The sequence below is a fragment of the Nerophis lumbriciformis genome, linkage group LG30 (assembly GCF_033978685.3).
Source record: "Nerophis lumbriciformis linkage group LG30, RoL_Nlum_v2.1, whole genome shotgun sequence".
Lineage (NCBI taxonomy): Eukaryota > Metazoa > Chordata > Actinopteri > Syngnathiformes > Syngnathidae > Nerophis > Nerophis lumbriciformis.
This window is the reverse complement of record NC_084577.2, coordinates 20961950-20972586: the sequence shown is the minus strand read 5'-3', so window position 1 is coordinate 20972586 and position 10637 is coordinate 20961950.

Here is a 10637-nt window from a genome sequence, read left to right as displayed (position 1 = left end):
AACAATCTCCTCACTCCTCGCTAGGCTTTTGTGTTTTTTTGCTGGCTTTCTGTCTGGATTTTAATGGGGTCAATCAGTAACTCAAAGTAATATCCCAGCAAGAAGTAATTAAGTTGTCAAAATAGGGTTCTTTAAACTTCTGCCCACATCTGATGGCGTAATTCAGTCTCTGCCTCCTGCTGGTTCATTAGCATATTTTTTATTATCCGTCATTAACTCAGAGTTGACACTGTGCTCATTTTGCAGACACGTGTGTACGTGCAGGAATGTGTGTGTTCCCTTGACACCACATATTCCCAATGGAATGTTTATCTCAGCCAAACTCCAAACGGGACATGAGTAGTACAGTATGTGTTGTAGGGCTTATTTTTATTGTGCAACATTCACTCCGTTACTTTATGAGTAAAGTGTTCTTGTCCGAGTAATTTTCATGCAACATCATTTTTATTTCTTGTGAAGTACTCCGTTACATTGAGTTTCAAGTTAAAGTACCACTGATAGTCTCACACACACACTAGGTGTGGTGAAATTACCCTCTGCATGTGACCCCTTGTTGGCTGGTCGTGTCAATGTGGAACTGCAAACTAACAAGCCGGTGGCTATTTATTGCTACCATGCAAATTTACGATAGCTTACATTAACATTATTATTTTGAAAGCCACTTACTAGTCCAGCAGGAACAGAGCCAAGGCAGCATTGGTTTGAAATTACTACGATTGATCCTTCACTGTCGTTTTATCCGAGTAGCCTCCCTTTTTCTTTTTCTTTTGTCTCCTCAGGCAAAACTTTTTGTTTCTTTGGTTGTTTTTCAGCTTCGGGCATGTATAAAGTTAAAGTTAAAGTTCCAATGATTGTCACACACACACTAGGTGTGGTGAAATGTGTCCTCTGCATTTGACCCATCCCCTGGTTCCACCCACTGGGAGGTGAGGGGAGCAGTGAGCAGCAGCGGTGGCCGCACTCAGGAATCATTTTGGTGATTTAACCCCCAATTTCAACCCTTGATGCTGAGTATCAAGCAGGGAGGTAGTTTGCCTGGACCAGGCTGGCAAACAGGTTTTATCCGGCCCGCAGGATGAGTTTGCTAAGCATAAAAATTAATCTGAAAGTTTTGAATGAAAAAAACTGCTGTTCTAAATGTGTCCACTGGAGGTCAGAGTAGCAATTATTTGTATCTTTGTAGATAAACCACATGATGTTAGTACATCAGTCGAGGAAAATGATCAAACTACATAAATAACATCCTGTCATGTGATTTTGATATAACTTTTTTATCTTGATGGATTGAAAATGAACACCAATGAGTTGACTGATGAACAATATCACATCATTTATTCAGAAAATATAAATAACGACAAATACAATATTAACCGCGACATGTAAGTGTGAAAAAAACCCAACACCATTATGGTTTAACAGAGGGAGATGACGGCTCAGACACCAGGGGGCAGTAATGTTCAATAATTTATTATATATATATATATATATATATATAGAATAATAAACAATACTAACTTATAAACTAAACTAAGGAAATGGAGAGTGTCAAAACCCAAGAGTGTGTGTGTGTGTGTGTGAGGCTATGTGTGTAGTTAGCTGAAGTGTGTGTTACCAAGTGTTGAGAGCGAAGGAACGAGGCAGTCCGTGGGGCAGGCAGGTGGTCCAGGGCAGGAGAGGAGTGACAAGGTCCGTGTCCGGGCGAGGGTGAAGGATCGAGGAAGGCAGTCCAAAGTCCACAGAGGAAATCAACGGAAGAATCCTCAAGGGCAAAACTCAGGAGGGCACTGAGGGAGGACAAACAAGGAAGTCAGGCACGGAGGGAAAACGCAGAGGGAAAGCAGAGAGCATCAAGCTACAGTAGGCTTACGGTACACCATTGAGAAACTAAGTTCCCGCATGGATCCTTGGGTTCACTAGTCCTTTATACAGCTCCCTCTCATCAGGTCCAGGTGCGCAGATTGCTGATCGCCCACATCCGCGTGACGCGGCCGTGGGCGTGTCCCAAGGCGCGGCAAGCAGGGCGCAATGATGAGGGCGCATTCCTGGCTGTGACAATGATTTGTACATTTTCAGAATGTGCTTGTTCTATTTTTAAAAACAAAATGAAGTTGTCTCTATTTTTAAGTTATCGTGCCGTGATTTTACCGGGTCGGTCCACTTGGGAGTAGATTTTTCTCCATGTGGCCCCCGATCTAAAATGAGTTTGACACCCCTGTGTTAAAGTGTTTACAGGAGTAAACATGGCTCCAATTCTAGTAGGTCTGAGTCCTGGTGCATTTTTTTTTTGGCAATTTCAAGGAGTTTGCGCAATCAAAGTCAACATTTTCTGAACTGAATTATCACGCGTAGAAGATTAAGAAGGCTCTCGCAGTTGGTGGGACATTTTACTTTAGCGTACGCTCCAAAGAGCCTGTGGGCGAGCAGTCGGAGACGTGACTTGGGTTCCTCAGATATATTATTTTTGCCTGTTTTCTGTTCATTTGTCAACTGTCTATTTTTGCGAATATTTATGAGGCTTATAGCTGTTTCAGTTCAGTTCAGTTCAGTTTCAGTTTATTTCGAACATGCATACGATACAATTTAATTCATCTTATATTTCCAGTTGTTTCATTACAGCACGTCCGACAAGGAGTAGGAAGAATCGGAGCTTATTCAATCCTACTGTCATGATCCGTGGTCCGGATCATGTTTGTTTAGTTATTTTCTGTTAGTTTTGGACTGCTTTAGTTGTTGGTTGTGCACCTGTGAGTTTGTTTTGTCACCATGGCGACTCATTAGTTCACTTGCATCATGTGTTAGGATCACACCTGTCGCTAATCATTGTGTTCACTTGTCTCTGATTAGTACTCGCCCGCTCACCTGCTCCCCGAGCACTAATCAGAGGCATTATTTAAGCCTGTCATTGCCGGTCAGTCGTCCTGGCGACATTACTCTGTTCTTGCTCTGATTTTGCTGTTCATGCCATTGATTCATGCTCTGTCAAGTAAGTTTTGTTTCATGTCCATAGTTTCTGCCCATGTGTAAGTTTTGTTACCTGCGCCAAGTTTTGTTCCTCCGCTGTGAGCGCCTTTTGTTTGTAACCATTTTTGAGTAGAAATTAAATCTTGATCCTACCTTCTACTGATGTCTGGTCCAGTCCATTTGCAATCCGGGAAAACAATCCTCGCAGTAATCTGCGTAAAAGTCCACGCAATGACACCTACCCCTTTTCATACCATAGCAATTTTATCCAATTTCCTTGTTATCTGTAACAGAACAGTGAACAAATAAAAAATACATAAAAAATATACCACAGTCAGCAAACAGATATTAAATACATAAAAAATATTTGTCTCAATAAAAAAATATATATATATATAAATGATGACAAATTGGTCACACTGCATTCACATCGGACATACATCTGATTTATATCCACATATGTAAGAACCCTGGTTCGGATTTGAAAAATTCGGAATTGCACTGTTGGTATTGACATGAAAAAACCCGATACAGGTCACATATGGGCAAAAAAACTTGGAATTGACCTGTAGTGTGAACAAGGCCTTATTGACATAGAGGACTGAACACTACCTGGTGTTGTTTTATACAGATGCAAAATATCTAAAACCGTGGCATTATAGAAAAAGGCCCAATATGAGAGACGAGGTGGAAGGAAAATAAGAGAAAATAGGGAATAAAATATGTGGAGAAAAGAAGAGCAGCATTAAACTGTAATCCGGTTAGCTACAGTTTGGTGTAATCTCTCATTATTAACATTTCCACAGTCTAATCTACAAACTATCAAAAGCAGTGGGGGAATGTTCCATTCCAGCAGTTCCCTTTGACACAGCGTTGTTGGAAGTGTCATTTTTGCAGACGTCAAATGTCAGACGGTTTGACAGTTTGTCAGGCATTGAAGGGGGGGAAAAAATACGCTAATTATAATTACAAATGCCCCCCTCAAAAAAACCCTGATTCCGGGTGATTAGTGGGGATAAACAAACTGTAGTAGGATACGTTCCAACGGGAAATTGAAGTGTGCTTGTCATGAAGGACTCGGGGAAATGCATTTGTGGTTGGAGATCTCGCATAGAAAAATATGAAGGACTCCAACAGGCATGATGACATTAAGGCTGGATTTACACTACATGGTTCAAGTGACCCAATTCCCATTTTTTCTGGGATGGGGTCCAGTTCGGACATGCGTCATAGCAGTTTAAGTATGAATAAAAAATGCATATTTTATGCTCCAAGCACCCTGGCTTTACAAGACTTTGGCGATACCACACTGGCAATAATATTTAATAGTCGTATGGTCGCCATATTCATAACATAACCTCGCCAAAACCAGTTTTCAAAACCCACAATACCTCAAAGGGGCATATGTTAAAAAACAGGCAAAAAGTCCAAGACCAGCATTTGCTATATAATAACTAAGGATGGTCCAATATTACGTTTTTATGTCCGAGACCGGTAGCGATACGAGGGTTGTCTGAAGTTTTTACTTTGATACAATACAAATATTGGAGCATTGGGTATTGGTCGATACCGATAATGATCCGATACGATATCAGCACAGCTCCTAGCATATACTTTTATTATTGTGTAGTGTTGATTCCTACAGAGGGCTTGATCAGGTGAAATGAGTCAAACAGAGAACAATGGTAGGTAAAGTATAAAAACACATGAACCTATTCACTATCTGGAATGCTCTCATGCTGTATTTAATTAAGTTGAAGTGGAGTGGTAATTTGTTTGTTGGCAACACCCTGTGGCTACAATAATTCATTAATTTGAACTACGGTATTAGCAGGAATCATACATGTTTATATTTTTTGTAGTGTAGAATGTTAGAAAAAGCTTGATCAAGTGAATTTAGTCAAACAAAGAGCAAGGGTAGGCATGGAAAAATACCAAACTATTTATTATTAACCATCTGGAATAGACTTATACCTGTGTATGTACCTTTGGGGGAATTGCAGGCCATTTTAAAGGATCGAGAAGCTGTTTCTATTGGGCGTTTTGCTTGTTTTTAAATTGTTTTTATTGAAACATTTTATTTTTACCTATTGCATGCTTTTATGTTGTATGTTGTAAGTAATTTGTACATTTAATTCTGTTTTTGTTGTTGTTTTATTTATTTATGAAACCCCTTTTTGCAGGTGTCACAACAATTATTGCAGTAGGGGGAACACAGCGGTGGTTTCACATATTGACAAAACATCAAGCAGACTTCAGGTATTTTCATGTACCTTACACATTTTGTGTAATTATAACAAAAATACATCATTAAATGCATTATATTTACATGACATAATTGACCCTCTTAAGTACTTACTGATTGGTATTGATGAACTTGTCTTTTAAATCACACCTGGAGAAACTTGTGGCTAAATTTAAAATTAAATTGGTTTGTTTCTTTAGTAGTTAGGAAACGCTTGATTTTGACCACTTTTATGCCTTTGCAAAATTATCGAGACTTGCATTTTATGAAAGCAATGGACACTGATTTGAAAAAACTGGATACTGTATATCACTGTGCATTGACGTTTTATTACTGGTTACCTTGTCCACCATTGCACTTTACAACGGCAAACTGTCAATCTTTGTCAGTCCGCAGATTTTCTTGATGGATTTGTTTTATTTATCAAACACTTCTTGGTCTGGTTCCCACTTAGTTGTGTTATTTTATGTGTAGAGACTCCAGTCTCTACAGTTTAAGGCCACAGGATATCGTGTTGGTTCCTAGAGCCAATACATGTCTTAGTAAAAAAAAATTAAAAACTTAAAGCCTTCAGCTTTGCTGCTCCATGGTCATGGAATTCATTACAAAATCTAAGGTTACCTGAACTGGTCCCTTTAGGGGAATTTCAAGCCATTTTAAAGGATCGAGAAGCTGTTTCTAACCTTGTCCACAATTGCATTTTACAACAGCAAACTGTCAATCTTTGTCAGTCCGCAGATTTTCTCGATGGATGTTTTTTTATTTATCAAACACTTCTTGGTCTGGTTCCCCCTTAGTTGTGTTATGTTATGTGTAGATACTCCAGTCGCTACAGTTTAAGGCCACAGGATATCATTGGCATGTTGGTTCCTAGAGCTAACACAAGTCTTAGTAAAAAAATAAATAAATAAATAAAGCCTTCAGCTTTGCTGCTCCATGGTCATGGAATTCATTACAAAATCTAAGGTTACCTGAACTGGTCACTTTGGGGGAATTTCAAGCCATTTTAAAGGATCGAGAAGCTGTTTCTAACCTTGTCCACAATTGCATTTTACAACGGCAAACTGTCAATATTTGTCAGTCCGCAGATTTTCTCGATGGATGTTTTTTATTTATCAAACACTTATTGGTCTGGTTCCCTCCTTAGTTGTGTTATGTTATGTGTAGATACTACAGTCGCTACAGTTTAAGGCCACAGGATATCATTGGCGTGTTGGTTCCTAGAGCCAACACAAGTCTTAGTAAGAAAAAAATAAAAACTTAAAGCCTTCAGCTTTGCTGCTCCATGGTTAAGGAATTAATTACAAAATCTAAGGTTACCTGAACTGGTCACTTTAGGGGAATTTCAAGCCATTTTAAAGGATCAAGAAGCTGTTTCTAACCTTGTCCACAATTGCATTTTACAACAGCAAACTGTCAAACTTTGTCAGTCCGCAGATTTTCTCGATGGATGTTTTTTATTTATCAAACACTTCGTGGTCTTGTTCCCCCTTAGTTGTGTTATTTTATGTGTAGAGACTCCAGTCTCTACAGTTTAAGGCCACAGGATATCGTGTTGGTTCCTAGAGCCAATACAAGTCTTAGTAAAAAAAAACAAAAAAACTTAAAGTCTTCAGCTTTGCTGCTCCATGGTCATGGAATTAATTAGAAAATCTAAGGTTACCTGAACTGGTCACTTTGGGGGAATTTCAAGACATTTTAAAGGATCGAGAAGCTGTTTCTAACCTTGTCCACAATTGCATTTTACAACAGCAAACTGTCAATCTTTGTCAGTCCGCAGATTTTCTCGATGGATGTTTTTTTATTTATCAAACACTTCTTGGTCTGGTTCCCCCTTAGTTGTGTTATTTTATGTGTGTGCAGAGACTCCAGTCTCTACAGTTTAAGGCCACAGGATATAATTGGCGTGTTGGTTCCTAGAGCCAACACAAGTCTTAGTAAAAAAATAAATAAATAAATAAAGCCTTCAGCTTTGCTGCTCCATGGTCATGGAATTAATTACAACATCTGAGGTTACCTGAACTGATCACTTTGGGGGAATTGCAGGCCATTTTACAGGCTCGAGAAGCTGTTTCTATTCGGCGTTTTACTTGTTTTTAAAGGCCTACTGAAATGCGATTTTCTTATTTAAACGGGGATAGCAGGTCCATTCTATGTGTCGTACTTGATCATTTCGCGATATTGCCATAGTTTTGCTGAAAGGATTTAGTAGAGAACATCGACGATAAAGTTTGCAACTTTTGGTCGCTGATAAAAAAGCCTTGCCTGTACCGGAAGTAGCAGACGATATGCGTGACGTCACAGGTTGTGGAGCTCCTCACATCTGCACATTGTTTACAATCATGGCCACCAGCAGCGAGAGCGATTCGGACCGAGAAATCGACGATTTCCCCATTAATTTGAGCGAGGATGAAAGATTTGTGGATGAGGAAAGTGAGAGTGAAGGACTAGAGGGCAGTGGGAGCGATTCAGATAGGGAAGATGCTGTGAGAGGCGGGTGGGACCTGATATTCAGCTGGGAATGACTAAAACAGTAAATAAACACAAGACATATATATACTCTATTAGCCACAACACAACCAGGCTTATATTTAATATGCCACAAATTAATCCCGCATAACAAACGCCTCCCCACTCCCGTCCATATAACCCGCCAATACAACTCAAACACCTGCACAACACACTCAATCCCACAGCCCAAAGTACCGTTCACCTCCCCAAAATTCAATCTCGTTACCTTGCGTAATGACAATAAAGCTGATTCTGATTCTGATTCTGATATTTCCCCAAAGTCCCCAAAGTTACGTACGTGACATGCACATAGCGGCACGCACGTACGGGCAAGTGATCAAATGTTTGGAAGCCGCAGCTGCATGCGTACTCACGGTACCGCTTCTGCGTATCCAACTCAAAGTCCTCCTGGTAAGAGTCTCTGTTGTCTCAGTTCTCCACAGGCCAGTGGTAAAGCTTGACTGTCATCTTTCATACCTTTATTTGCTATGAAACACCGGCTGTGTTATCCGGCACAACAGTCAGGGGGTGCATTCTACGGCGGGGGTGCGTTATCCGGCACAACACCTGCCGCAATACACCGCTTCCCACCTACAGCTTTCTTCTTTGCTGTCTCTATTGTTAATTGAACAAATTGCAAAAGATTCACCAACACAGATGTCCAGAATACTGTGGAATTTTGCGATGAAAACAGACGACTTAATAGCTGGCCACCATGCTGTCCCAAAATGTCCTCTACAATCCGTGACGTCACACGCAGGCGTCATCATACCGAGACGTTTTCAGCAAGATATTTCGCGCGAAATATAAAATTGCACTTTAGTAAGCTAACCCGGCCATATGGGCATGTGTTGCAATGTTAAGATTTCATCATTGATTAATAAACTATCAGACTGCATGGTCCGTAGTAGGCCTTTAAATTGTTTTTATTGAAACATTTTATTTTTACCTATTGCATGCTTTTATGTTGTATGTTTGTAAGTAATTTGCACATTTAATTCTGTTTTTTGTTGTTGTTCTATCTTGGCCAGGTCACTCTTGCAAAAGAGATTTTAATGTCAGTCAGTTTTTACCTGGCTCAATAAAAGAAAATGAAAATAATGTACAGGTTCCAAAGGCTATTTTTCTCTGACATCAAGTTGCCACAAATTGAACGTGTCCATGTAACACAATAGCCAGGACACGTTCAAGCGTGCGGACACGTTACACACTCGCATGCTTTTATTCCCCGGCTGCAGACAGGTGCTCGGACACAAATACAAATTGGGCCTGTCGGTAAGAAAAGCAGTCCAGATGCAAGTTGTACAAGCCGCCCGTTCGGCAGCACACATTAGGAAATCCAATATGGATGTGTTAAATGAATTCCAGGCCAGACAGAAAGAGCGAGCGAGGTGAGGGAGGGAGCGAGGAACACAGACAGGAAGCCAGGCGGCTTGTTGATTACTCTGGTGTTTAACATTACCAAATGCCAGAATGGAAATAGACCTCATATCACCCTGTCAACTGCCTTGTTAGCTCGGCGGTTTAAATTTCCATTTGTCTGAGCAGGCTTTGGGGAATAGGCAGCTCGAAAGTTAACTTTTTTTTTTACACACAGACGTACATATTGGTATTGCATTTGAAAGTGTACAAATAAGGTGCACGTCCGTGGCCTCAGCACACAAATAACAGGAATGTGTCCGTATCGAGCAAATGTCATTCATTCCGTCTCCGAGCCTGTTGCCGCCTGGACAATCTGCGGACTCAAAGCACTTAATTGCTCTGCCACACCTGGCGGTGAAGGGAAACCACTTAACATGTGCGGTCATGACTAGGAATGGCTATTGTGCGCATTTTAACCAGGAGTCCCAACTTTTTCCCCATTATAAGCGCTTGTGCAAAGCCATGAATAATTAGTGTCCATAATTGTGTGAATGCTCAAACCATTTCCAACTTCAAACTGTTCAGCCTATTCGGGAATCACAGGCTTTATTTTGACAAATTCCGACAAATTCTAGATTTCCCAGAATTCCAGGTTTTTCCGGGACATTTTTCCCGGAAAAACTTCCACCATTTCCACATTTTTCAACCAATTCAAACCGTTCCACCGTCAACATATTCCACTCATCCTGGGCATTCAAACAATATTTTTTCCCACTTTTAAAAAAATTCCCGGAATTCCCGTTTTTTCAACTTCTTTTTTTACCCTTTTTACTGTCGACTAACATTCAGAACATTCACATTTGTTAGCATTTTCCCAAAAAAAATTACCGCTTTTCCCGAAATTCCCATTGAAATGAATGGGACATTTTTCCAAGTTGCACAATTCCCACATTTTTCAACATATTCAAACCGTTCCACCGTCAACATATTACGCTCATCCTGGGCATTCAAACAATATTTTTTCCCAATTTTAAAAAAATTTCCGGAATTCCCATTTTTTCTACTTATTTTTTCATTCTTTTTTCTGTCGACCAATATTCAGAATATCCAAATTTTGAATCATTTTCCAAAAAATTACCGCTTTTTCCGAAATTCCCATTGAAATGAATGGGACATTTTTCCAAGTTGCACAATTCCCACATTTTTCAACCTAATCAAACCATTCCACCGTCAACATATTCCACTCATCCTGGGCATTCAAACAATATTTTTTCCCAATTTAAAAAAAAATCCTGGAATTCCCGTTTTTTCAACTTCTTTTTTCACCCTTTTTTCTGTCGACCAACATTCAGAATATCCAAATTTTTTATCATTTTCCAAAAAATTACCGCTTTTCCCGAAATTCCCATTGAAATAAATGGGACATTTATCCAAGTTGCACAATTCCCACATTTGTCAACCTATTCAAACCATTCCAACATCAACATATTACGCTCATCCTGGACAACAATCAATATTCCAAGTTAAAAAAAATTCCAGGAATTCCCTAAATTCACGT